Source organism: Anser brachyrhynchus (genome assembly GCF_964034855.1).
Source record: "Anser brachyrhynchus genome assembly, chromosome: 6".
Taxonomy (NCBI): Eukaryota; Metazoa; Chordata; class Aves; order Anseriformes; family Anatidae; genus Anser; species Anser brachyrhynchus.
The window spans coordinates 25482622-25510517 of record NC_137700.1 but is presented as its reverse complement, the minus strand read 5'-3'; the positions used below and the strand labels follow the sequence as shown (position 1 = coordinate 25510517).

The following is a 27896-nucleotide window of genomic DNA, read 5'->3' as shown; positions in this document are numbered from 1 at the left end:
AGAAAGCATGAACAGTGTCTCCTAAACAATTCAATTTGTTCTATGTTTGTATAGCATCTCTTCTTACTCATTTTTTTTTTTGTGGTACCAATTCACTGTCTTTGCTTTTCCAGGGCCTTAATTGTGCTTGCTGTCTGCTGAATCTCCTCTAATTTTGGAGTACACTTTCAGAGATCCTTCTGTCTTCTTCAGTTCCCTGTTTCCAATTTTCCTGTCTTGTATATTAAGCTTCAAGTTGCTCAAGGTAGTGACAGCTACTAGGTACAATGGAAACCTTTAAAAACATGATTCAAACGGTAAAATATACCCAGGGTTCTTCAAAGGGAGGTCCTATAGAAATGCTTAGTATTAATCTGTCCTCTCTGGACAGGATATAAATAGCAATACAGTATGAGGAGAAAATGTAAGGGGAACATCTAGCTGAGAAGCTCAGCACAATAGCTGTGCTTAAGAGGAAGATGATGTCTGGGTTTTGTTACACAGAAACGGGCTGTCTATTTTTATGTCTTCACCGCATGCATGTGTTGGATGTATGCAAGCTGTTCGTTACAGTAGGAGAGCCAAATCTGAAACACGGATTGCTAAGAGAGGCTTAGCAAGGACAAATGTCTTTCCTCTTCATGTTTGAGGCTGGGAAGGGTGAGTTTGCATAACTTTGTACACTCCTCAGGAGTCTGAGTAACAAACCTGGAAGTGCAGCAGACCAGTCAGATCCTTTTTCCAAGTTCCGATCAGCAGAGCATGGAACTTTTTTTGCTTGTTGCAAAGTAGAGGAGAAGAATGGTGAGCCGTAGGCCTAGCTGCAGCACTGTCTGACCTCTGGAGATACATCAGTTCCCACTGAGCTTCCTTTTTTTTTTTTTTTTCCTCCCCCCTAGGTGGTGTGTATTCTACCTTGAACAAGCTTTAAATTTATTGGGGTGCAAAGAAGGGACCAAGGAGCAGACTTTTTCCTTTCTTTTTTTTTTTTTTTCCAGATACCAGATGGCTTGTAGTGCTATAAGCCCTAATCAAGTGTGATGCCTTAATGTTGTGGTTTGGATTGCCCTAGAGCCGGTTCACCCCTACCTAGACTTTATCTAGAGAAATTGCCTTAAAGGTCAATTTGTTGCATTTGCCAACCTTTTCCTTAGTTTTGAGGTTCAGTAATGAGAAAATCCTTGTTAATACTTCTACAGAGGTTAGCATTTATGAGGCCTGGGTTAGGCTTTATGACTGCAGAAGCTTATCTGCTCTGAGACAGATTCAAAGCTGTATCCCATCTCGCCAGTCTTCAAAGGCACCCTCACATGACTGTAAGGCCTTGCTGAAGCCTGCTGGAGTGTGTAGCTGTACGCCTGTTTGTCACGCACCACGCCAGATTAAACCTGCTGCGTGTAGGGCTGGCTGCAGTCATTGTCTGCTGACTGCACAACATACCAGGGTCTTTCATCCCTGTACTGGGAGAAAGCTTACGATTTGGTTTGCAGGCAGGAATGCTTTTTCTTCTGGTTGCTTTCCAAGTGAAACTTTAAGGGCAGATGCCACTCAGTCTCAGAGATGGATGTCAAATGATCTCATCCTAGTGATTTTCCAAGGCCGGGTTTTACTGAAATGTATTACTGTACTGCTAATTTATATCTGGCATCCAAGACAGAAGAAAATCTGATAAGTGCCTGAAATTTAGGAATACACTGATTAAGATGTCTGCAAATCACCTACTTGGAGCTCTGGCGGTGTTTTTATTAAAGGTGATACAAGCTTTGAAATCTGGTGCCTCACTGGCTAAAGCTGTAAAGCAGTCTTTAAACAGGCTTTGGTGCATTCTGCTGGGTGCAAGTCACATAGACAAATGTTGCTCCCAGACAATCTAAGAAAGTGAAGTGGTTTACTTTACAGTGACGGCAGCTCTGGATATGTTGCCTGTATATATTTGATGAGTAACCTCACTTCTGGACTTCCTTTCTTACCTCTTTTCTTACAAACAGAGTCAGTGCTTTAACACTGTGTGGTTCAGTATGCAGTATCTTTCACGTGCCTGCCATGCAATTCTCATGCATCATCTAAATTCTTCTTTCGTTTCTAAGCTGTTACCCTTTACTGGAGCAGAACAGTTTTCAGACAGTGAGCGTCTTTCAGTCATCGTGTGTCTGAGCACTGCTGGTTATAACATTGATATTCTGGGCTGGTGAAGAAGGGGAATGGTACTTGTTCCTTTCCTATTCTTGAAGGAATTAGGAAAACACCAACTTCCTATATTCTTGAAAAAATGTCAGCAAATAATATTCATCTTAAAATTGTCAAGAAAGGTGCATCTAGCTTTCTTGATGTTCTAGGTGAGAGAATGGCAAAAAGCATTCCTATTTATCCCACAGAGCAGACTGAAATGTTGCTGTGTGAAGCACACGGGTAACAGGTATTAAGGAATTCCAGATGTTAGAGAGGTAAGTAAGGTGGTGTTTCGTTGTTTGTTTTTCCTCCTTTTTCTTTCAGAACCTGAAATCATCTTTGCATGGATAAAAAGATGGTCAGAAAGGACATAAATGTTATTTTTATTTCCTTCAATCCTTCCACTTAGATTTGTCATTCTTCTTACCTTCATACTTTTTCCTTCTTTTACCAGAATCTGTTTTATTCACCTAGCACAGGCAGATAATGCAGAGACAGCAGTGCAGGAAGGAGTCAATCCTGGGTTCATCTGCACCAAGGGCCTTCAGAGAACTGAAGAAATTCCTCTTTTCTCTGCAAGTAGTGTGCATAGGCGAGAGCAAACAAATGGGGGAACACAGCACAGGATATGCAGGTGGAAGGAAGTAGAGGAACTGAGCTGACTTGGAGAAAAGCTAGCAAAGCAGGTTTGGGAAGACATCCTGTCTCATCTGCATGCTTGCATTTGTACATACAAGCACATACACCGAGGGAGGCTTGCATGTTTCTAGCAGCCTGACAGGGCACTGTCTAAATTTAAGGCTTCCAGGGCACACATTCTTTTCTTTTAGTTGTTATTATCCAGTCTAATAGATCTGCTGCTTTACATTTTTCGTTAATACCCACAGACGGGAGAGGTGATTCACATGCATGTGAAATGAATGAGCATGTGTGTACTGGAGTGCATGAAGGTACTTACACCTGCCTATTCTTTTCCAAGGGGTCTTTTGGGGATGAGGTGACCAGAAGGATTTATGGGAATTAGTCCCCCATCTGCCCCTCGCATTTGTGTGATCCCCTGCAAGACGTCTGGGGCTGCTTCCAGTCCTGAGCTCCTAATAGCTGTAACACTAATTAATTACAGTATTACCATATTGCATGTTTTTGTGTAGAAAGCTGCAAGAAAATGTTTCAGTTTCTTAAGATAACATAGACTGGTATAGCTCATTAAATATGTGGTAGCAATAATTTCAATTTATATCAGGAAACAGATTTTACCCGGAAAATCTGAATAACTTTGGAGACCCAAACCACAGTGGAATTCTGAAGTAATCCCCTAAAGTCTTGTGCAGTTGCTATGGAAACCTGCAGGTGCTCAGGCTGAGTTTGTGGAATAAAATGATCAGTTATAATTATTTGGGAAAAATGATTCTTTTCCACATAAGAACTGCTGTATGTGTTCTCATAACTGAAGACAAAGAGGAGTGCACAGTTGTCCAATGCATATTTTTTAGAATTCAGCATTTCTGCCCCACAAGACTTACCAGGCCTTCCCACTGAAAGGAGCAAAAGTATTTCTGGAAAGCATAGTCTTAACAACTATGTTAAGTCTGTGCTGCACCTGCAGAGAATTGGAGTCTCATGGGCACAGGGATAATTCTGTTATTGTGACTTTAAACAAATTGTATTTATTGTTAATGGCAAGTATATAAAGGCCACATCAGTATGCTCACAGTCCACATCCCATCTGCAGGGCATCGGGACAGCCCTTTTCTCCAGACCCATCAGTATCTTCAGCTAAGCGTGACATGCATTTCTAGGAATATGTTGCCCAGCTACAGTTTCCCCTAAACTTTGAGCCAGTGGTATCCAATTAACGAGGTGGAGATGTTTCCGTGTTTTGTTGTGTGGTGGTGTTTAAAATGTGGGATCATCAACAGCAATGCTAGCTGGAAGAATTTAAGTTTTCCACTTGACTAATGGCCTTAAGTTTATAGTTTCTTCCCTATTTTTTAAATTAGTTGCAAATTTTGAGGGAAAACATTTGCAAGGGCTCGGGTTTGCATTTTCTACTGAGGGTCTGTCAGGCATTGAGGGAGGATGTTCCAAATAGTGCTCCTCAGCACCAAGGCTTTGGTCCTGGCTCTGCAGTACTGCACGCGGGGTGCTGCAGGGACTTTTAACTCCAGAACAACAACGCATTTAAAATACTAGACAAGCATTCTGGGGAAACAAAAAGACTATGGTGTGATAGTTGCAAAACACTGGGAAGGCTTAGATCTGCAAAGGAATTTAGGCACCTTGCTCTTCTTTGGAATTAAGGGTGTTGTACTGGTGGTTTATGGTGGCTTCTTTCAATTCAGGCCTTAACTTTTGTTTTTCTTTATCCAGTTTGTCTGGAAAATCTGCCCTCTATGCACTGGGTTTCTGTGTAATTTCTATTTAGCTGTGTCAACACTCACCCTTCCTAGTCTGGCACACTGAGTACTGGGTGGTGAGCTGTGCTGAACCCATAGTGAGATACAATCCTACCCTGAAAAGTAATTAAAAAACAAAAGGACTGAAAGTATGAAGGAAGAAAACAGTCTCCTTTGAGATTTCCCTGTGGCCTCAAGGTAAGCCAGCAGCACATCTGAGAACAGAAACTGGTTCTCTTTACAAGCCGGTGTCATACTACACTGACTACTAACAGGACACGGTTATCATCACACAGACATCATTACCCCCTGTCTCCTAAAGGGATATAAACTAAGTCTGTTTTTTTGATTTCAGTCAATGTAGGACTAAATGGGAGCTGTAGACACGCTCTCCTTCTCCCAGGAAGATGCCCTGTGTACTTGTAGGTGGTGCTTCTCACTCCTTCACTACATGGGTGTGCTGGGGCCTAGCTCTGAAGCGTAATGACAGAATTTCAGCCTGGCATCATTGGTCTCTGAAAAACCTATCGTGGCAGATTTTTATGTAGGGGGTGGTTGTGCTCTGCATGAAACGGGGTTGCCTTACTCAACTTATTCTTTCTCACTGTACTCTTAAGGGTAAATGTAATCTCCCAGGAGCCCTGTAAATTATTGACGTGAAAAAGTGCAGACTCGGGAGATGAAAAACTTTGACCAGATTCAGTGAATGAACTTGCATGTCAAGTCGGGAGCTCTCCTTGTTTTCTGTCTGGTTTGTCTCTTACCGCCTGCTTTCCTGTCTGGGCTGCACTGACGGGAACAGTTTAGCAGCGCTGCCCATATTCCTGTTCTTTTTCACTTATTCCCGAGTGTGATACGTGCTATGCCTGGACAGAGGAAGTCTCTCCCTTGGCATTTTCTCATAAAACTCTCATTTTTTTTCTCTGCATAGCTCACCTCTGTAGCATATACAGTTCACCTGCTCCTGCATATAACAAGCAGATGTTTATACCCAGTTTCTTCTTTGGGAGGAAACGACTAAACTTGCAGCATGGAAGCATAAAATAGCTACAGCGTCTGGCACCCAGACAGAGCTCTGGGGCAAGTTTCATTAGTACTTGAACCTTTTCATTCACATAATCTTCTAAACGATAAATTTACAAGATAAATTAGGAAGTCCCTGTTAATAACTAGCAACACCGTCAAGGTGGCTATAAGCCGTCGTCAGGCTTATAGCACACGCAAAATAAAAAATAAAGTTATACGGCGGCTCGTGAAGGTGGCGTAACGCCTTGGAGCCCTGCCGGAGCCCCGGCCGAGCCGCGCTGCCCTGAGGCAACGCCCTCAGCACCTCCGCTGGTGGCCGGGGCAGGCGAGGCCCCCCGCGCCCGCCCCGCGGCTCCAGGTGAGGCTTCCCCCGCCTGCCCCCGGCCTCCCCGCCGCTCCTGCTCCGCTCCGCGCCCGGCGGTGAAGCTTTCTGCGGGCCGGGGCGAGGGGGCAGAGGGAAGCCGAATACAGAGAGCTCCTCCCGGTCCCTGCCTCCCCCGGGAGGGCTCCCCGCCGCCCCTGCCCGGCCTCGCTTCCCCGTCCTCCCCCGGGCCATGGCGGCGGGGGCGGGCCGGGGCGGGGCGGGGCGGCGCGCTGACAGGCAGCCCGGCCGCCCGCCGTAAACAGCAGCCGGGCGAGGGAGCTGGGGCTGCCCCAGCCCAGCCCAGCCGGAGCCTCGCAGCCCCCCCGGCCCGTCGGCAACGACCGCGGCTCGGAAGCCTCCCAGGGGCATGGGCGCGGGCACGGGCAGCAGCCGCAGCCGGAGGAGGAGCCGCCGGGCCGGGCCCTGCGCGGGGCACCGAGGTAGGCTCGGCCGCCGCCCCGGCCGCGGGGAGCCGCCGCCGCCGCTTTCTCCGCGGGGGCCCAGCGAGCCCCGCCGCCCCCTTAGGGCTCGGGGAGGCCGGGCCGGGCGCTGTGGGGCTGCCCCCCGGCCGCCGCTCGTCCCGGCCGGCCCCGCGGGGCCCCGGGGAGGCGGCGAGCAACAGGCGGCCGGGCCGGGGGCTGCGCCGAGCCCGGGGGTGCGGGCGCCAGGTGCAGCGCTAAGAGGCTTTGCCCGCTGCCGCCGGCTTTGTTTGCGCAGCCTGACCTCGTCCTGCGGCGAGGGAGGGCGCCGGGGGTGTTAGCGCTGCTCAGGGGGAGCGGGGAGCCCGGCAGCCGAGGGGGAGAGGCGCTGGCTTTGGGCTGCGTGCTCGGTTCCGAGGAGGACCCCGGTTCCCGTCCGGCTGGCGGTGGGGAACGGAGGCGGTCGGGGAGAAAACTTTGTGCGAGGTGCGCTGGTCGCGGCGTGACCGTGACGAGCCGGCAGGCAGAGAAATGGGGTTCTCTGGCGGCTGCAGGAGCTGGCTGGTGGGTGTCATCCTCCGGTTGTCTCCCAAGCGTAACGCTAACTCCAGCGTGCTGGAAGCGCGAGCAAAGCCAGACGTGTAAGATGCCCGTCTTCCACGCAGCAGTGTGAGACAGCACGCCTCTGGCTCTGCAACTGGCACAGTCTGCGCGTGGTCCTGAGCAAAGCAAACCTGCGGAGCTACCGGCGGCGTAAACGGCCGGGGACGCTCAGGGTCGGGCCCGGTGGGTGTGCAAAGAGGTCGTGGAAGGAAGGAAGGAAGGTGGGGCTGGCAGAGGAGCCCTGGTCTGACAGGAGCACTTCACTCGAAGCAGCAGCACTCTTTAAGAGCTTTTGCTGCTGACTTCAGTTCTGGAGCAGTGTCAGGTCAGGCTGGGCTTGAACCAGTAACAGTCCTAAAATAGCCAGAAAATTTTCAGAGGAAAGAAGTTTTCTTTGGAAAATGCTTGTTTATCAAGCCCAAGATGTTTGTTTTGGTTTTTTTTTGAAACCTGTCAATGCCGATGAATTTCTGCTGACATAGAGTTCAGCTAAGTTCGTCTCTGGACCGGGATTGCTGGAAGCATCAAGGGTCCTGGCTCAGAGATGTGCCCAGGATAACAAAATGTGCCCAGGATAACAATACCTGCTGAGGGGTGCTGCAGGCTGCTCGGCTGTGACCCACGCTGTTGGTGCCAGACTCCCTGGAGCAACCCTGTAGCTGCACTGCGAGAGCGAGACCTTCCCCAGCATTTAGCGCTGCTGCAGCTGCTGACACTGCTGCTGGAGGCCCAGCAACTGTCTCTTCGCTGGGGGCTTCGTGTAACTTTGGTTACTGTCGGCTGTGAACCTGACAAATCCAGAATTCGCTGACTATTTGGTGTTGTGGTGGTGTTTGTGGATTTTTCTTTGATTTGGCTTTCTGCTAGCACTAGTCAGTAGTCTTGCTTACAGAGGTAAACTAGTTGAAAAGAAGCAGTTTTCTGTCTTGGGGTGTCAGGTTGGAAGAAAAGCGCTATAACCTTTTTCATAACTCAGTGTACGGATATGTAGTCAGAGCTGGCGGAGGTGTCCAAATGAAGCAGTTATTATTCTAGCACCAGGAAATCCACCTGTTCTCTGGCTGGTTTTGCCTAGTCTTAAGTGTCACAAGTATGTATTAATTCAGCAGGCTGGCTGAACTCCCTATATTTTCAGAAAGTTTTTCTGCTCTTATAGCCCTAACCCTTTGGACAAACAACCCTCCCATGTTCAAGGGTGAAAGGACTCAATCTTCCCAGCTGCTGGAGCTGTCAACACATGCCAAAGTCTGCAGCCTCTGCCAGCCTGGTTTCCTTATTGCTCTTCCAAGCACTTTTATTGGTGAAGGAAGCAGATCATTGCGGCTCTTAGTAGCAATACCGCTCGAGGAAGGAGCGGTAGGTTCTTGTAACAAGTCCTAAATTGATTCCGCATCCTGAGAAAAAAGAGTTTCCTGCTCTGGGTCTTTCCTGTCATGCCTGTCAGAAGTAGTCAGCCCTAAGGTGACAGAGTGATAGCCAACCTCATAAATAGTTACTGAAGACTAGAGCGAGAAGGGTCATTTGCCAGGAAGAATGCAAACAGGAATTAAGTGTCCTCTTCTTTATTCTTTTAAAATTTTGCTTTATATTTTCTTTTGCTATTGTGTCTGTACCCTCCTTGTCCCCAGTTAGACATAAGGAACTCTTGAGCCTTGGAAGTGTCTAATGAGTATTGTGTAAGAGCTCAAAGCTCTGCAGTGCTTTGGATGCGGTTGGAAAGATGGGGAGGTGCTTCCACTCTGTTTGCTGTAGAAAGAGGTGGAGTAGAGGCAGAACTTTCACTTTTTATTTGTAACCAGAGAGCTATTGTTTCAAGTTGTATTTTCATCATGGCACTTTTTGGAAAAAGTCTTTTCTGCCTTTTTTTTTGTCTGAATTTTACTTTACGTTCTCAAATGAACAGTATGTTTATACAGTGTGTTCTGAAGAAATGCATAGGAAATAGTTCAAGTGCCTGACTTCCATTAGATGTCAAGGCAAGTTAATGTCATCCATGTCCCTGGAAATCTACCCCAAAACTTTAATTGCATTATCTGTTTATGTATAAAGGTTTGGATATCCAGAACTTGCATAAGCAGCAAAGCAGAATTTAAGACATTCAGCAATCCAGTCAAATCCCCTTGTGGGAATGCTGTCCTGTTTTCTTAATTATGGTTGTTCTGGCCTCTGAGACCCTTGAACTGCTCATCCTCTTTTGAAACACTGCTTAGGAAAATAGGTCATCTCTGGTCTTGCATTTGATTTGATTGGTTCATAGGACCCAAAGATGTTTGTTGTTCATGGAGTGCTGCCTTTCCTGGGTGCTCTCATGGGTTTGCATACTGGAGAATAAGAACACTTGTAATTCTAAGCAGTTGCTCTTGTCTAGGTTTTGCATCCACTGCTTCCTCCCCTGTTTCTAAAACCAATGGGAGGCTCGTTTGTCACTTTGGGTAGCATGGGCTGAGCAACATAAGGTTTTTCTGAGTAAGACTTGGTCATGCAAAATTTTTAGAAACAATGTGCATTGAGCTTGAGAGGTCAAAGACTGTCACTTCTATGGAAATGGCATTTTATTCGCTTTAGAATATGCTGAATTAATTTAATACATCTTATTTATGCATACAAATAGTGAATAGCAAAGCTGTAGAAGGCTCTAAAGAACAGAAAATTAAAAGTCTGGGAAAACTTCAAATCTAGGACAGATTAAAGGGGCAGTTTTCCTAGAGATCAAGCGATGTTGTTACTGCCTACTCCAGTGCTTCCTTCTCTGAAGGATCTAGGCTGGCTGCTGCAGGAACAGCACCAGGGAACCACATAAACCACACGTCTAATTCACTGTATGAATTCTTACAGCGAGATACGGAAATAGCAGTATTCATGGAACTTGTGCAGCGTTTGCTGTGACTTCTGTTTCGCTAACTTGTGCATTGGCTGTAAAGATCTGGTGGCAGCTTATTTTGGCATTGCAGAGCTGCATTCAGCTTGCTGGATGGGTTTTGTTAGTAGTGAAGTTCCACAGCTCCAGGTCCTTGAAACCGTCTTCGCAAAGCTGGGGCCAGTTTTACTATTTCTGTTGTGTGGCCTTTCCTGAAAACACCAGCTGGCTAAAGAACTTGTAATTTCCAAAGCAGATTCTCTTTCACTGCTTACCACTGTGTTTTTGTGGGTCTTTTATCAAGGAATCTAACCACATCGCTGCGAAGCACTAAACAAGCATTTAACAGATTACATTGTGTTTATTGATTCTGGGTTAGGTAAATGGACAAGATGCCTTTGCGCAGTCTTTGTAAGCACTGTTTTTTTTTTTTTTCCACTTGTTCAATGCAATTAACAGTACGCTTTAAAAACTGTGTTATTCTTAAATGTAACTCATCACCAGACAGCTCACAAACAGCAGCAGAGATCTATCTCAACCATCAACGGTTTCTAGTGCTTGCAATTTCTTTCCCCAGGGACCAGGGGGAAAACCGGCCTTTATTCTGTGCCCAGCTGGTTATCAGGTTTGGGCTGGCGTAAATAAAAGGTGCATGTAAATGACTGTTCAGTTTCTATGTCATTTAAAGTAGGTGCCTGTCTGGAGTTCACCTGGGAGACCTCCAGGCGAGTAGGGGATCTTGGCAGCACGTCTCGCGTTTAACCGGAGACCTGACAGAAAGTCATGGTTGATTGAACTCAACTGAAAACAGTGCTGGGATTTTTGACGCCAGGTATCTCTCTCATAAGTTACAAAATATTAACAGATCCTGGAAACTGTGGTTGAGATTTTCCAGTGTTGGATGAAATGAGGTGCTTAGTCAACTAGTAGGTGAGCACTTTGCTCCTTGAGGCTCATGTAAGGGTCCCAGTTTTAAACCTTGCAGAGCAAGTGGCCAGAATCAATACAGAACACGAATATCATATATGTAAGGGTGGGTAAATCCTATGCTTTAGTTAGGCATACGTTGATACCTGCCCCTAAAAGTTTCTGTCCTTAAGGAGTACAGAATATATTTCAGTGTATTCAAGGGCGACTTTGGCCCCTACTTTGGCCCCAGCTTCAACAAGATCCTGCTTTTACACACCATGAAGGGTAAGAGATTCATTACAAAGAACAAAAATATTCCCATCTGTTCTTCCCTACCTGAGCAGGTATCTTGACTTCTGTCATATTCTGGACGTGCAATGAGAAACTGACCCTCTGAACCAGGAGGGGCAGCTGAATCGAACAGAGGAGAACAAAAGAAGGAACTAGGGTGCCAGGCCAAAAATACCTATATATGGATAGAAGCTCACACACGCGGTTGCTACTTTTTAGAAAAGCAAACCAACCCCTTCCTCTCAAACATACTTTATTTTTAAAAAGCCTTTTGGTTCCTCTCTATCGTGTGTGCTGCTCCTGCAAGGAAGAATATCTGGAGGGGGTGGGGTGGGAGGGGAAGGCATTTCTTAATAAACTATCAGGCTTCCCTTGGGTCTGATCAGCTGGTTCCGATGACCAGAATAATCTGTCACTCTGACTTACTGCTAATAACTCTGTGCCATGGGTGTAGCTTGAGGATGGGAAATGTGCTTCTGTTCTTATCAGCAGTTTGTTTATAACTTCTAGTCTCTTGTTATCCAAGAATTTTTGGGGGTGCAACCGTGGGGGGTCCAGGCATTGCCATGATGCCTAGTACCGAAGGCTGTTCCTTCTTCACAGGTGAATTTTTCGATAGGTGATTTTTGCCTGTAGAGGGTCATTTGAGTAATGTCAGCTGAAGAGGAAGCAGCAGCCTCCTTGTGTATGATCCACCTTGCAGCACCAATTAAACACTGAGGAAGTGTTCAGGCAAATCTTACTACGTACGGTAAGTGCTTCACGTGGCAGCACGCATGGGCCTCTACCTTCCTGTGAGGAGGAAGGAGATGTTATGCAGGTTATTAATGGGAGTGCCTCCTCTCCCGATTACTGCAGGGATTCCTTTATTTATTTTAATTCTTAATGGCCTCTTAAAGCATGTCATGCTGACAGAGCCTCCTTCAGAACCAACTGGGGGGGGCTGTAGCAAGGCGAAGAACCTTCTTTGACTATTTCTGTTTGCTTTCCCTGTCCCTGCTCCTCATGTCAGCCAGGACAGAGGATTAATCTCTCTGATCCCTCTATTTCTAGTTGTAAAAGTGCAGTGTGCTGTTGAGGGTGATTTGCTACTAGGCCAATCCTTGTTATAATCTATTGTAACTATGAACGCATCAGTCAGAACAGGAAGGCTAATGGAAAAATGTGGCATACTTCTGTGTAGACTATATTTGTGTGTGGGAAGATGGATGGTTTGAAACTCAGAGTCATGCGATGCAGGCTCTGCCATGCTTTCATACCATGGGCCGTGTTACAGCATAAAATTCCTGCAGATGCCTCATCTTGCCCTGTTTGTGGTTTTGTCTCCTCCTCACCTGTTTTCCGTGGCTGCCTTCAGCAGGCTGTTCTTAAGGGACTTGTGCTGAACGGCCGGACAAACTCTGCTACAACAGAGAGAAAGTGAAAGTTCGCAGTGGCTTTGCTGTTCTTAATGAGCCCGGTAAAGTCTGACATATCAGAGCAATGTGAAGAGCACTAGGTAATAGTTTACCGTAGGTGACAACAGAGTGCAAAATACACATGGGAACAGTCTGGGGGGTTATCAGTAGAATTCAGTTTTTCCTTCCTTTCTGGTAAATGAAGAGAATTTCCCTTTTAGTTTTGCATCCAAAAGGTTGTCCTTTTAAATGTGATTATCATCATCGTAGCTTTCAGGGTCATTTTCATATACAGTCTGCCTGCCAGATCTGAACTGGAGGTGCCAGAACAATGAAGGACAGTAATCATCAGTGTTTTTTCTCTAGCTCAGTCCATAACAAGTCATTTACATTGCAGCTGCTTCTGTAAAGTGTATATGTGTATATTCATAAATATGTACACATAATAGATAAAAACCAAGGAGACTGAAAGCTTCCAGGGGAGCTGCAGCTCTTTGACGTTGAAAATGATCTCTAGGTGAGAGAGTTTTCTTATTCCACACAGCATAAATGTGTAAATAAATAAATACTGTCTTGTTGCATAGAAAAAAAAAGTCTGCTTAGCTCTATAAAAAAGAGGAAGTTCATTTGCAGCTAAAGGTTTGTTGTGAAAGACAGGAAATCTGAGTCTTGTTCTGCTTCTGCCCTGTATTTTTCTGGTGTAAGCTACCTCACCTATGCATATGTTCACTTTCTGCAGCTCATTTGTCATCTGTCCCGTGTGTTTTTTAATGTTCTTGGATTGTTTTTTAGTCTGCTTTCCAATGGGAAGTGTGCTTATGCAATTGCACTGCAAGTAACTTCTGAACCTGTCAGCCAAATGTCAGATATTTGCTGAAACTGTAGATGTAACAGGAGGAAGGGAATGTAAACTGCAATGTCATGACCCAGAGCTGTAGCCTCACCCTGCGCTGAAGCTCATGGAGATAGATAGCACTTTTTTAGACACCAGATATTTCACATGGGTGGATGACACTTAGGAACACTGCAACCACAAGATAGCAAAATGTATGCTCTCGCTGTGCTGATCCTTTTGTCCATTGGATGCCCTTCTTGCTTTGCAAGGTGTTTTGAGAGTGTAAGGGAGGGAAAAGGTTAAGAATTGTTACTAAATTAGAATTGGCACTGTGCATCAGACTCTTCACAAAATTAATGTTTGATGACATAAGGGGGTGGAGGGAGGAGAGATTTAGTTGTAAAATTACAGGAGTCTTGTCAGACTGGCTTGATCTTGGGAGTTAACAAAAAAAAGTAGCATGTTTGATTAAAAGATAGAAGGGGATTTTAACTTAGCACTTGGCATGACAAAGCAGAAGCCAGTAAAAATGAGATAAGATTTCAGCCTTCTAAAAGTGTTTGTGTTCTTATGCAGTGTGTTAACACTGTATTGTTGAAATATCTCTGCTTTTGGGTATGAAAACTCTATAATTGCTGTTTAGCAGTTACTTTGCATGAGAAGTGTACTTTGTTTCTGTGATTCCTGTGACAGTAGCGTTCAGCTATTTTGTACCCTTTGCCCTGGGGTCAGACCTGAAAGGAGATGATAACCTCCGAGTGAGACCCCTGGAGTTAAATCTTTCAAATGTTGTGGAAAATATTCACTGAGTTGTTTTCGTTGTAAAATGGCAAGGCTTGAAAGATCTCTGTGTTGTTCTATACAAGCTGCTACATGTTTTGGCAGGTGGGTGAGAAAGAGCCATGCTCGGGTACACCTGAAGAGCTCTGCAGCTCCAAGGCATTTTAGAGATGAGGTTCTTTTTATATACCTTCCTGGGAGTGTAGGAAAACTGCAGTGTGGTGTTTTCCAGGTGAATTGCTGAGAAGGTGAGGTTTGCAAGGTCCTGTTGTATTTTCTAAATATCTAGGGTTTCAAAATTATTCCTCTTTGAGCTTTCCTAATCTAATTACTTTTTTTTTTTTTAAAAATGAAGTGCATGGCTTTGTTTCTAGCTGGACATTGTGCAAGTGAAAGATGAGAACTTCAGCTTCAAGGCTCTGTGTTCAAAGCAGCAGGAGACAGCCCCGCCAGAGCCCTGTGGCTTGTACCAGCATTGTCTAAGTGCTTCTTGCATTTTGTTTCTCCTCACTGCAGATGCTTGTAGTGAATAGTGGAAGCATCTCCTCTACTTACCTACATGCCGCATGCAGTTGGTTAATCTGATGTATGCTTTGCAGTCTCTTGGTGGTTTTATTCTTCCCAGGATCTGAGTCTCCCCTGGTAAACATCTGGTATGTGGGGAGCCCTGAGACACTTGTATCTGCACCAAGCCCAGGCTTTTATTCACTGCTGGTGTTGATATCAGTTTTCTCACTCATTTTCCTTCATTCAATGATACCTTGGCAAGAAGCAAGCGCAGCATTGTGTGGTTCAGCTGACAGAGATCCTGAGTGCAAGGAAGCTGAGTCAGGATCAGTTCCTTACATAGAAAGGGAATTAAATACATCATGCATTTGACTCTTGGCTGTGATCTTCCATTGTGTGTGCATTAGACATTTGTTATGGTTGCTTGCTTACTCTGTGTACTTGAGCTCTGCTTGTCAGCTGGGACATGTGCTCCATCTCTGAATGCCCCCTGGGAAGTATACCTGTGCAGTATTACAGGTGCTGTGCTCAGACTTGGCAATGAGCCCGTGCTGCCATCAGGGCATCCTGCTGGTTAGGCTGCTGGCTGGCTGCTGTCAGCTCTCTTTTCAGGTCCTCCCTAGCTGCTGCATTTAGGCTCTCAGCTCTGCAAATCCTGCATGGGTTTGGCTGAGCCTGTCTTAACTGGCTGAGCCTGTGCAGGGGTTGTGGGAGGAAGCTGCAGGGATGGCTCTGCTCCAGGGTGCATGCCTAGCTTGGGGAAGGTGTGCTTAGGGGTTGTACCCTCATACTTCAGTATTGCTGTGCTTTCCATGAGACCCCAGAAAACATATACTCATCCGTTGTCACACAGTTGTAACTGGCATTATTTCTTGTGTGAGTAAGGGAAGGAGAAACTGCAGGTTGATCATCCGGACTCTGACTGGCCTCCTTTGAGCCGTGTCGTGTGAGCCTCATTTACAGCTCTTTGTGACTGATGTAATCTAACTAATGCATATGAGAGACATCTGAGCCAGAATAGGGAATTTAGTGAGATGAAGAAACTGTTGGGTTTCAAGTCTGGAAGCAGCTCTTGCCAGCAGAGGATGGGGTGGAAGGCAGCATGGCCGTGCGTAGCACGTCCTGCCAAGGCCAGTGGCATGGACGTGCTAGAGCACAGGCCTGCTTTTCCTGGGTGCTGTTTGTCCTCCCTCTCCAGCAACCCCCGTGAGTCAAGGGAGAGCTGGCAAGTTTCTGTGCTGAGCCTTTCCTCTGGTGGAATGCGCCAAAAAAAAGGTGGCGGTGTGGGGAGAGAAAATCACTGGCAAACCAAGTCATGCTTTAACCCAGCGAACAAGAACACAGTGCAGCGTGCTGTCACTGGGCCTCATAAGACCCCTTGTGTAGAAGATGCCACTCCAGCACGACAGCTGTCAGGGATAGGTTACTCGAGCTTGTAACCGTCTTCAGCACAGCTGTGAAGACGGCTGTGCCTTTGCAGAGCTCTTTATCTCCCCTTGCGCTTCTTTCTAGGTTTTGAACGAGAATCCTGAGGATTTTAAGAAGTCTCTTCTGGGCTGAACGATAGCTGCTTTCTCTTTTCTCTGTTCCCAGCAAAGACGACTGATAGATGATGGCTTTTGAAGAGCTACTAAATGTTGCATTGGAAGTTGGGGCGTAAAACGTAGTTCTAGGAAGGGCAGTGACTCATAACTGACTGTGATACTGGCTCAATCAGAGGGCTGCTAAAAATAATCCACCTTCTAATCCCATCATTGATCTCTAATTGAAGAGGTATTCTAATTTACAGCCTGCAGATGGAACAAGATCGGAGACTGAAGTGAAATCTCGCATTTGTCAGTCAGGAAGAAAGTCAGGGCAGAATCAGTGCACGGAGAGGGAATTTTGAGGGGACACCAGCTAAGGGTGATGGTGCTGACTTTGCACTGAGCTCCTGCTGAATCTTGTCCCCAGCTATGTGCTGTAGGGTACTGTTTTGTCAGCAGTGCCTTTTTTCAGGCAGAGGAGATGCCCTCCTTGGTGTGCTGTTCTGGAGAAAATTCTTTGTTTCCCCCAAAACACTGAGCACGCAAACGAACCTTTCCACGTTGTGTGTCCATGGTATCCTTTTTGTTTCCCGCTTCAAACTGTTACATAACGTTGGTTTAGCGTTAACAAGCAAGCTGCCTGGTTTTGCTGCAGAACCAGCATGTTTTGGCAACAAGGGAAAAAGGAGCCTTTTCCACTGGGTTATTTAACATCTCATAAGATTGGGCTTTGAATACTTGCTAGCCTCTTTTTTGTTTAGTTTGTAAGTTAGATAGTCCCTGTCCTCTATAAGGGTGCAGTGAGAGTTGAGCTGACCTCACCAAATTGTGAAACTTCTGTTAACTTTGCAGAAAATGCAGGGAATGTGGGATTGCACCAAATTACTTCTTCGACAGAGGATGGTAAAGGGAGCTTGCAAAAGAGGAGCTTTTGCCATTGCCAGCTGATACTCTTCAGCAAATAGCTTGTGGCCCTGTGAAACAGAAGTGTGACTTCCCGTGGGACCAAGGTTTAGTGCCTTGTTCAGAGAGCACAGCTAATGCAGAAGTGTGCGAGGCACTGGGTGCCTTGTGACACTGAGGCCTCAATGCCCGAGGTGCTTCCTCCTGCACCCGGGCGCTGAAGGAAGACGATTGGGTTCTCCGAGGAGAAATCGGAGGTGTTTTGGTCACTTGCGGGCTCCTGCCACTTCAGAACTAACAGAATCCGTACCCTTCAGCATGAAGTGCTTTATGGCTGCCTTGGTGCCGATGTGAGCCTGTAATGAAGCTGGGGCTGTCTCTGGGGTGGAACAGGCCAGCTGGCCTGAGCAAGCAGAAAACTGAGGGGATTTTGTCTGGGTTCTCTGACATCATCTGTTGCACTTGGAATAGAGAGTAGTTTTCTTTTTTTTTCAATTACAAAAGAAAAAAGAATCTTACATTTGTCATTTAAAGCTGCTTAATAAAGAAATATGTCCTTATTGCTCTATTAGGCCAGTTTGGCAGACATTCATGTTATTTGTTGGTAGTAATTTTTTATCTAATTTTTGGAAGAGCGGATATGCCTGGATACTGTTTTAATTCTGACTACTTAGAGAAGGAAACCACATGAGCACCAGGTGTAGGTCCTGGAAAATATGAAGGAAAGCAGGATGGGCTCTTTTTCTTCTTAACTGCAGCTTTGGATGCAGCTGATGTAAAATTCTGATGCAACCTCAACAGGTTCAATGCTCCCCTCTTTCCAACAGGATGTTTTCTTCCAGGACTGATGAAATTTCAGTTAAAAAAAAAAAAAAAGACCTTTTTCTTCTTGCCTTCAATTTCGGTAGATGCCTGATGGAAACTGCTGTTCCTTCCAATTTTTGTCCTCATAAATGTTTCAGGTTTTATAATAGTGCGCACGTGCACCAGAATTACATGGGCTCTATTCAGCACACTTGTCTTATCTCGATGGCTCCTGTCTAAACTAATTTAAAGGAAAGCACATCTATTAGGCAAGAAGACAGAAAAACCACTTATAAATGTGATAGAGTTGCAAAGTGTGACCAGTTGGTATCAGTGCTGTGGTCATGATCCTGAATTTTATTTTAAGCCTTTCCCTGTACGGACAGCTTCCCATACTGACTTCCTTTGCTTGCCCTGTGGATATGCAACTGCATCCCAGAATCCATTCCACTGCATTGCCCTGGCTACTACCAGCTTCATCTAAAACATGTTTTGTCTGACAATTCGTTGCTCTCTAATGGCCTGGGTTTCTCCCTACCTTTACAAGATACCTGAAGATTGGTTGGAGCATCTCCTGGGTGAAAAAACAGAAGTCATTTTGGCACTGTGAGTCAGCCTCTTCCCAAGCAGCAAGAAACAGACCTGTGCAATTCTCGTGGTTTGTCATGAACAGGCACAGTTTCCGTTCACCTGCACGCTTGCTGTCTTAGCAGCCTTCTGCATCTGCCCGTGGTAGACAGATGGGCTTAGAAATCCTGTTTTAGTCCTGGTAGATAGCTGCAATAGATTTTTTTCATAAGATTTTATATAGAGCTTGTATGTGCATAGGAATGGATTGATGGAGTTTTGTAGTGTTTCTCTAAACTTCTTGTAAACCATTTCTCCAAGCATCTAAATATTTGTAGAAGTGAAGGGACAAATTCGGGATGGGACAGAAAGGGTGAACGCTCGGTTGCAGAACAAAGAACAAGGACAGAGGGTGAGGAAGTAAGCAGTGGACACTAGGTTTCTTGTAAATGTAAGAAAGGAATCCACAGTCGTGTATTCATCTCGTGACCGCATCTAGCGGCTATTTTAGGTACAGTGGGGATGAATGGCCTTTTATAGACCGTGGTGAGGAGTGCCTTGTCTGGGGGGCTCAGTAACGCCAGTTCCTTCTTTTCTGGTGGCACAGAGCACGGTTGAGGGGGGAGGACACGCAGACCTGACATACGCCTTCCAGCACACTTGCATGAACCAGCTCGCTAGTGAAAGGAAATTGTTTTTGCTGACACTTCTCTGCTGCCAGTGCGCGTTGGTGTCAGCAATGTGTCGCGTGGGGAGCTGGGATGCGGGGAGCCCGGCTGCCTGTCAGCCCTCTGAAATCACTTGCCTGGGCTTTAAGCTACAGTATGGATGCTTGAGATAAGAAGAGAAGGTGCAGGGTTTTAATCTCGCTGGGTGCACTGTGACGAGCTTGCAGCTGGGAGAGACTGTCTTGTTCTGGCACTGGAGGGGAATTAATTCTGTTCAGACCTGGACCCTGTCTGTAGGCTTTATGCTATTTAATTATAATGCTGTTACACAGAGGTTCTTAAACTCTTCATAGCGCAATTTCCATGTTGAAATTGATGAGAAATACCATATTTGCCTCGATAGCAACTGTGTCAAATCAAGAATCGCAATTGTGACTGTGCAGGTGTGAACCTTGCAGGAGTGGTTAACACACGTCCTGCTGTTATTGCGGGTCTTACACAGCGTCTGGGATTTGGTTGTGCCAGATACTGTGTATTGCCACAGTAAGGAGCAGTGCCAGTCCTATAAGTTTTTTGTGTGGATGAAGCAGCCAGGAGGTAGGGAAGTTGGAAGTATCATTATCCAGTCATAAAGTAGACGTGCTATCCCTGAATATATCTGTAATAAAAAGTAGTGACTTGTAGCATTCCCTTAGATTTAAAATGTATTTAAAATTTAACACTCTTAACTTCAGGGCATAGCAAATGACTTCATGTAGCTAATTTTGTATCAGAAGGTCATTTTATTCTAAAGCATGGGGAAATATGGTTGAAAATGATGCTATGTCATGCAAGTTTGTGGAATAATCAGGTACAAAATGCTAGGCACATTGACAGTCTTGTTTCATGCTTGAGCTTTTGAAGAAACTGGTTTGGGGCTCTCCAATTCCTGCACAGTGCAGGTTCTAAGGATCTTTTATAGCTATTTCCTTAGAAAGAGCCTAATGGTTAGGCATAATGATGCAGAAATCTAGATTTGTTTGCTTGTTTGTTTTAAAGATTTCCAGAGAAAAGATATGTTGTAACTTAAGCCTATAAATAGTGATCTGAGATTTAACTCATGAATCATTCAAAAGAAATGCATTCTGATATGCACCAGTTTGGAAGCTTCTTATTCACCCAGCAATAAAGAAACAACGATTTCATACTTCTCCAAAATGCAGAATCGTTTAGTCAATACTATATTCTTTTTACTCTGGCTTAGGATGAACAGTTTGCCTGGTAGCAATTAAACAATGGTGAAAAACGTTGCTTAGGCGCCTGTTGTTCTTAAATAGCTTTCACAAACGTTGTCTTCTGATGTACTGGAAAATAAGTGATGTAGTACAGGATTACCCTAAAAATGCATCATTGTTATCCATGCATAATACAGAATGTGAGCAATGTGCTCACTGAACAATAATGAGATTGTTTTGTTTCTTCGCTATCTTGTGCTGTAAATATTTACATTGTTTGAGAAAAACAGACTTTCATTATCTTCGATGTAAATTTATGTATTTGTTTTTAATAGTCTTTATTAATTTTGAAGATAAAAATATAAAGCAATTTTTCTTTGGATTTCAGAACTGATTAAGTTTCATGAACCTCAAAATGATTGCGGCAGAGAATGGGAGGTGATCATAAATTATAGGGGTTGCTTTATATCACGTGGACTTCTATCCTAGACTAGAAGCTTGCCTACAAATATATTTTGATGCAGACTTCTCTCACTGGTCCATACATGTGTTAGTGTGTCCCTCTTTCCATTTGACTGCAACCTTCAACAAAATTTTCTTTCAAAAATCATCAATCATCATAGGGAATGCTTTGCCTAATCGTGCAGATCATGTGGATGTTTTGCCTAAGAGATTGCCTGTTACTCTAGGGGCCTGCGTTATTGCGCTGCACTTGATATCACTTGGTCTTTGCCTGCATGTCACAGTTCTGTGGGCTTTGGCTTTTGTCTAGTAGTAGGGGAAAGGATGCGTTTGTTGTATCCAACAGATGTGCTGTGGACCCTTCTGTGCTGATCGCAGGGTGATGGACGATTGCAGAGGACTGACTGTGGTGCTCTTTGCCATTCCCAAACTATGTTTGCAGTAATCTTTTTTTTTTCCCCCACTTCATTTAAGAAGTTCAAACGGTATGAAACCTCACCACTGCACTCTCTAGCCATTCCTATGGGTTAGTAAGGAAAAGATGCATTGGCCATCACCAGCAAGAGCAAGCAGCCACCCGTGTGGGATGGTGTAGATTAACGTTGTGCAGTGATTTTGGACACACAATGAAGATGTAAAAGCTTTTCTTAAAAACTGTAGGAACAGTTGTGGTGCTGTTGCATGTTGTTATCTGACTGAATATGGTAAAGAAGCAAGTCGTCATCCCTGTCTTTAAGAAATATTAATTTGAGCCATGTGATCAAAACAGGTGAATTCTTGCTCTCAAGTGTGCATTCAGTGCCAGATCAGAGTGAGGAATGTCTTCCCTGGAGGAGGGCATTAATTTCTCAGAAAGCTGACCTCTACTTGTTGTGGGAGTTGATGGGATCGTGGCTAAGAGTGGTAACAAGGCACACCCCACAAATGCTGCGATATTACATCCTGCTCGGAGCAAAGCCATGAAGAGAGGTTTCTGCACGATCCGTGTGCTTGACTTGCTCTATTCGAAAGCACGTTGGAGCAGGAAGGTGTTTGATGTGAAGGGATGAAGTGAAATGGTGATGGTCTAGGCACAAAAATGGGTGGTACTCCCTAATGCAAATGGGTGTGGAAATTCAGTGGTGCAGTTAGAGACCTCTGCATGCTGGCTTAGAAAACAGCATCCTTCTGGCTCTTGACCTCTCCCCCCTCCATCCTTAGGGGTTCCCAGTGTGGAGAATGAAACTGAGGCTTTGCCTCTGTTTCTTTTTGCTTGTGATAGTTAGAGACTGTCCCAGGGATTATTGGTGATGTTACAGGCAGTTTCATCAACACATATGCAAGGGGAATTCTTAAAAATATGTTCTACCTAGCAGACCATGGATGTAGTCAGTGAAGTTGGGCCTCTGTAGCAGGAGCTGCTCCCTGTACATGCACCGGGTGCTTGGATGGTTCTGCAGGGTGTGATGATGCTTGTGATGCAGGTAAGTCACTACTAGGATAAGCGGAAAATAGTAATTTCTATGTTCTTTTTTTTTTTCCTCAAGGGAACATAACGGCTATGTTATTTTGTTACGGGAACAGGGAGAAGTGACGTTTTCTTCTCAGTGCTGCCAAGCTAGTTCGTAATTGCACGTAGCAACTGATTGGATTTGAAGGGGACAGCTGAAGGAATCTGTTTATGAGGTGCAGACCATGCTCGGCTTCCATTGAAGTCAAGGGAGGGGATTTCTGAGAGCTCTGGGACCATAATTTACTGATCCTGTAGTTTAGCAGCTTGCTTGTCTAGTTCCATTATGTAGAAATGTTTGTAAAACCAATCATTTTTGTATTTAGAGAGGAGTCAGCCAGAGCTGGCAGATACCTCTGTTTTTCTATGTGGTGTGTGTAGTCTGCAGCTGTATGTTCCTGTATCCTGGGAAGCTTTTAAAGGGAACATGGAGAATGTGCAGAAGGATCTCTTGTCCCCTTTCTAACTTTCATTTCAACTACATAATGTAATTCAAAAATATTAAAAGAAAAATATTTTTAAGTCTTGAAGTTGATTATTTTTAGTACACTTGCAGGTGGAGGAAAGGAGGAACTGAGATAACAAAGTGAGAAGTTGCAGCTGAGTTAGTAAACAATGCAAGATAATGTGTATAGAGGCATAGCTGTAAATAGCAATAATTCAGAATTATCTCTGCATAGAGCAAGGTCCGACTCTGGCAGCTCTTTTCATGTACAGCATTGAATGAACCCTAAAATGTGAAAGGTACTGCAGGGAAGAAGTGCCAGTTTTTCTTCCCTCTCAGCTTAAGCTCTCTTCATTAGATTTGTTTGTCAAGTTAACAAAAGCATGTGAAGTGCATAAACCATGATGACATCTCTTAAATGATGCTGTTAACAAAATACTGATTGAACTACAGTAAAACAAAATGAAACGCAGATGCAGGATCCTCTTTTTGAAAATGCACATCTGTCATCTCTGGAAAAGAATTATGTAAGCCACATTAGTAGGGGAGGAGTCCTGACAAGCTCAAAATAAAATAAATAAAAGCTTCAAACTAGAGCCAACACAAGCTAATAGGATTGGAAGTATTTGTAAATATGGAATATACAGTGTACAGAAAGTAGATATAAGCCATATCCAGTTCAAATGTCAAGGTAGGTAAGCAAAGTAAGATGCACACAGGAATTTGCTAAATTCACTGGATGAGTGCTTCTGCTAACTTCTGGGGGAAAAAAATAAAATTTTATGCTTATGGGACTTCATCAAGACCTTCAGTAGAAAAACAGATTCCAAAGCTGCATTAATAGATTATTTCCAGTCTCACTTAAAGTAAGCGTTATACTGTCTTGCAGTAGTCAGAGGGTGTTTTTCAGAGGGTTTCCATTCCTGTTTGAGTTGGTTGGTTTTCATGCTGTGTAGAGGGGAAGTTTTAGAAGATCACAGTTCACATCAGTGTTCCACCAAGCCTCAGGGCAGCACTTTACACCCTGCAGCTGGTGCATCCCTTGAACTCTACGGACTTGAGCAGCTTTGAGGCAGGGTATTCGTGGCATTGCACAGTGCTGCGCAGTGTCTGGATTATCTGGACAGCAGTGATCTGTTTCTTTATTTTTAACTTGCCCATCCTCCCAAAGATTATCAGACCACTGACCTGTGTGATACAACTCACAACCATCAACAGGGGCTAAGGGAATTGACGAAAAGCATCAGAAGCCTTGGAGCAGACAGTCAGGAACAACTCACAGGTGAAATTCCTTCTAGTTCCCTCTTTTAGCAACTATTATCTTGCTTATACTGCAGATTACAGGGTTTATCTTTCATGCACAGGAAGTAGGTGTATTTTTTTTTTGTAATGCTGAGCATCTATTATACTTCAAATAGTAAAACAACAGAAATGTGAGGCTCTTTTTCTCCTCCTGTGGTCAATGTAAAGCATGTGCGCACACCTACATACATCCACATTTTGGTACGGCCTGTGTACATCTGCAGCCACTGCCACTAAAGCTCTAGAGTTTCTGTTGGAGTTCTCCAACATAGGCTGTGTAACAAGGGAACGTGGTGGGCTTTGAAGTTTAAATGACCTAATAAAACCTGCAGTTCATACTGCAGATTTTTAGATTCTGCTAGATACTAAACCACGAACAGGAAACCAGCATTTGTGTTCGCTTGCCCCAGTCTAGCTGGGAATCTTTGGCAAGGAGCTGTTGAGCCTTTATTTCGGAACATGTAATGGACAGAAAACCTGCAGTTGTTGGTGGGTGGGGGACAGCAGAACATCTTCCTCTGCCTTGGTTCTTCCAATGGCACTTCTGGCCGTGGCAGGCCAACAATTTGCAGAGCATTAGGCTCACCTCATGGCCGATGTGTTCTTGTCTCGTCAGCAAGGTCCTGATGGGGTGGATAATGGAAGTGGGGTTTTAAATGGTCTCCCAGCTGCTTTTGCCATGGTGAGGTTACCTGTTGCTGTCAGTTGTCCCCTCTCATGTACTTAATGCTGGTGACCCAAGGGAATGTAATGTTGTGTCGCTATCAGGAGACTGAACTGCCCCGGGGCGTGCCCAGCCACCAGGCCTTTCTTTCTTTCTTCTTCTTGAGTACCTTAAAAGACTTCATCTCATTCCCTTTGCATCTTACTGATCTTGCCATGGTTCTAGCAAGGTAAGGAGGGTCCGAGCGTTACAACTGAAGTGGTTCCAGGTGTTTGCTGGCATTTTTAGTTATTGTCTGCGTGCCCTGCAGAGAGCAGAACTGGGCTACCTGAGTGAAATCTTTGCTCCGTTGAGGGCTCTCCTGTGGGCTCTGAGGCCAGGATTTTCTCTGTCAAAATGATTCTGGTTTCTGAAGGCTCTCTGCAGTTGGCAGCATTGCTGGAATCCATTTTGCAGGAACCAGTGTGGCTGTAGATGGGGGGACAGTAGGGCTTCCCATGTGTCCCGGACAGGTTGGTGGGAAACCTGGGGCACGAGCAGCAGTCTGTGGCTTACAGGCTGTTGGCAGCATCAGTAAGGAAATCTCTCGTGGCTACAGCTATGAAAACAGGATTAGCTCATTATTGTTTGCTGAATGCCCAAACTCCTTAGAGGTGTTCTTTAAGTATTTTCCTAGAGTGAATGATATGTTATCAGCCCTGGGGGCAGGAGAACAGGATCCCTCATCCTTTGCAGGCAAATGACTGCGCTGGTTACGGGACCTGGATCGTGCATGTGCCCTCTCTCTCCCTTTCCTGCCATTCCATGATTAATTCAGCTTTCCAGGCAAGACGGAGCTGTGACAGAGCTTCCGCCACAAACAGGACAACACCTACACCAGTGGTCATGGGGCTTCCCTCGCATATGGGGTTTGTCAGCCGGATCCTGCACAAGGAGGAGGAAGTGGAGCTGTTATCTGCCACCCCCTGGGTGTGTGTGCTGGGCTGTTCAGTAGGTGGGGAGAGGTGCTGCAGCAATAAAGGATTGCTCAGGCTGTACGAGAGAGGGCTTACACAGCTATCTGCACAGTACTACTTACAGCTGCAAATCCTGAATAGAAGGGAGCAACTAGGAGCAGTCCCCTAGCCTTAGCATTGCCTGCTTGGGGAACCTTTCTGGCAGGTCCCCCATTTGACGTGCCTGAAGCTTAAATCCTTGTTCCCAGGTGCACAGCTCCTCGCCCCCCTGGGTCAGGGAGCCCATGGTGTTAATTTAGCTGGGGGAAAAGGTCCTGCGGAGCTTGCCTCAGTTGGTTGTGTTTTTTGAGTGGCGTTACGTTTCTGGCACCTGGTCTGTTTGCACTTGGTTACTGAAGATGGTCTCTTGACTTGTGTAACTTTATCCTTTAATTAGCACCGCGGAGCTAAGGTGCTTCGGGTTGAGACCAACAGGCTTTGAGTGTGTGTGTTGTTAGAGACCTTCCTGGCTGGAGATGTTACTGTGTGGCATCTGGGGTAAGTTTAGAGCTTTTTCTAAGCTGCAGTTGAACAAAGGCAGGCTTTATTGAGTGTCTGCCAGGCTACTTTACCAGAGGAGGGCTGTTTCACATCGTCTTTGAATATCTAATTGGATTATATCTGCTGGTTGGGTTCTGGCAAAGAATTCTAACACACGCCATCCTCGAAGTACCTGCAGAAAAACTGGTCTGATGTGTTTGTCGTAATCAGAGGGGTTTAGCTGTGTTTTCTAATAATTTTCCTTATTCTCTTTATGGTAATAAAATGCCCTTGCTTGCAAGGCCAGAACCCTTCTGGGGGGGGCACAGAGCAGGGTCTGTCTCCTTGCCCTCCTCCCCCTTGGTTCAGCCGTTGCTGGCAGTAGTACAGAACACATTACCTGACATATTTTCGTTGGAGCATGACGCTCTCTGGATTTCATTTCCTTATGTTTTCTTGGGAAAATACCTTCCATTCCTGCTTTGTTTACTGCAGTTTGCTATTCCTGATTCAGCCCATGATTATCTCTCCTCCTGCCACTTATGGATTGGCTCCTTTAGAGGATGAAACTAAACAGTTGTGGAGGACCCAGTGAGGTTCAGGGTTTTTCTCTTTTTTCTAGAGCTGATTTACAGCAGTGCTGATAAGTCCCATGTTTCCCTCTGTCCTCCAACAAGGAAGTGTCCTCGCTGTTGCCTATTCATGCATATAGATGTGTTTTATTGTTAAGATCGGTGGTGTCTAGAAGTTATGGAGGCATTGCCTTCAGAGCTTCCATGAATGCGTTATGATGTGCTGCCTTGGCATTGAAAGTAATAAAAATTCTGACCAGGTGTCAGGAACGCTCTTGAATTTGGCTGAGTGCTCTAATGGGCAAATGGAGTGTGTGATTGGGAAGCAGCAGGCATTACCTTTGTTTTTGCTGGTGACCTCCTGTATGAACTCTGGTTACTCTTTTCCCCCTCAGTGGAAAGAGGATGCTGAACTATCATTCTCTGCATAAAGTGCCTTGCAATATCTAGTTTTTTTTTTTTTTCCCCTATTTAATCAAAAGCAGTCAAAGATCCTACAGGACTCCTGTGGAGCCTAATGGTAATAGGACTGGACCAGACCAGCATCTTTCACAGAATCAAAAACCCAGGAAGTTTGGCCTATCTTTAAAACTTACAGCTAAGTAAATATTCACTAAGAAATGTGTGCACTATACGCTAAGGGTATACATTAAGTGCTGAGTTATACCTCTCCCAAATTGTTTAGCAGCGTAATATATAGGCTATCTATCTAGTCCTTGTTTTCTGCTGGGACAGATTCATGAACAAACAAAAAGTTGATATGTTATGGAAACACAAGAACAATGCGTCATCCTTTTGCCCCACTTATATAGTCCCTGCTGCGTTAATTCCTCTCTAATCCTTTCCTTAAACACAATTGATTGTTTTTAATTTGTAACAGGTTAGGTTCCAATTAAACACTCCATGATCCTACATGTTTCAGAAGGCTTTTTATTTAATGCAACTTTGCTAATTTAATAAAAGGTATGGCTAATTATGCATGCCTTTCAGATTACAGCTGCCAAATTTGGCTAATTTATGTCTATTACTGTCTTTCCTGTGTGTAATGCTCCTCTGTGTGCAGTTGTATTAGTGAGGGAAGGAAAAATATGTAATCCAATGGATTCTGATTCCTAGCAAGGGATTTGGATTATAATATTCTCCAATGACCCTAAGAAAGCACAAGCTCACATAATGTGTCTTCCTGTTGTTGGTACATCTTTGAATGAATGTCGGGAGCCAAATGCAGACCAGAGTGTTTTTAAATAAAGCCATGGCACTCAGCCTCATTCAG

At 45.0% G+C, this 27896-nt stretch overlaps 1 protein-coding gene across 5 annotated transcripts in view; it reads left to right on the top strand.

The window, feature by feature from the left end:
- Positions 1-6137: 6137 nt before the first annotated feature.
- MARCHF8 (membrane associated ring-CH-type finger 8) overlaps positions 6138-27896 on the top strand; it is a 95558-nt gene continuing 73799 nt past the window's right edge. The window contains exon 1 of one of the 5 annotated variants that reach the window (XM_080597140.1): positions 6138-6374. The gene's annotated coding sequence lies outside the window, so the exon portion shown is untranslated. Of the gene's footprint in view, positions 6375-11805; positions 22140-27896 lie in introns of those variants that run through there. The other 4 variants (XM_080597139.1, XM_080597144.1, XM_080597142.1 and 1 more) reach the window with 4 other exon arrangements.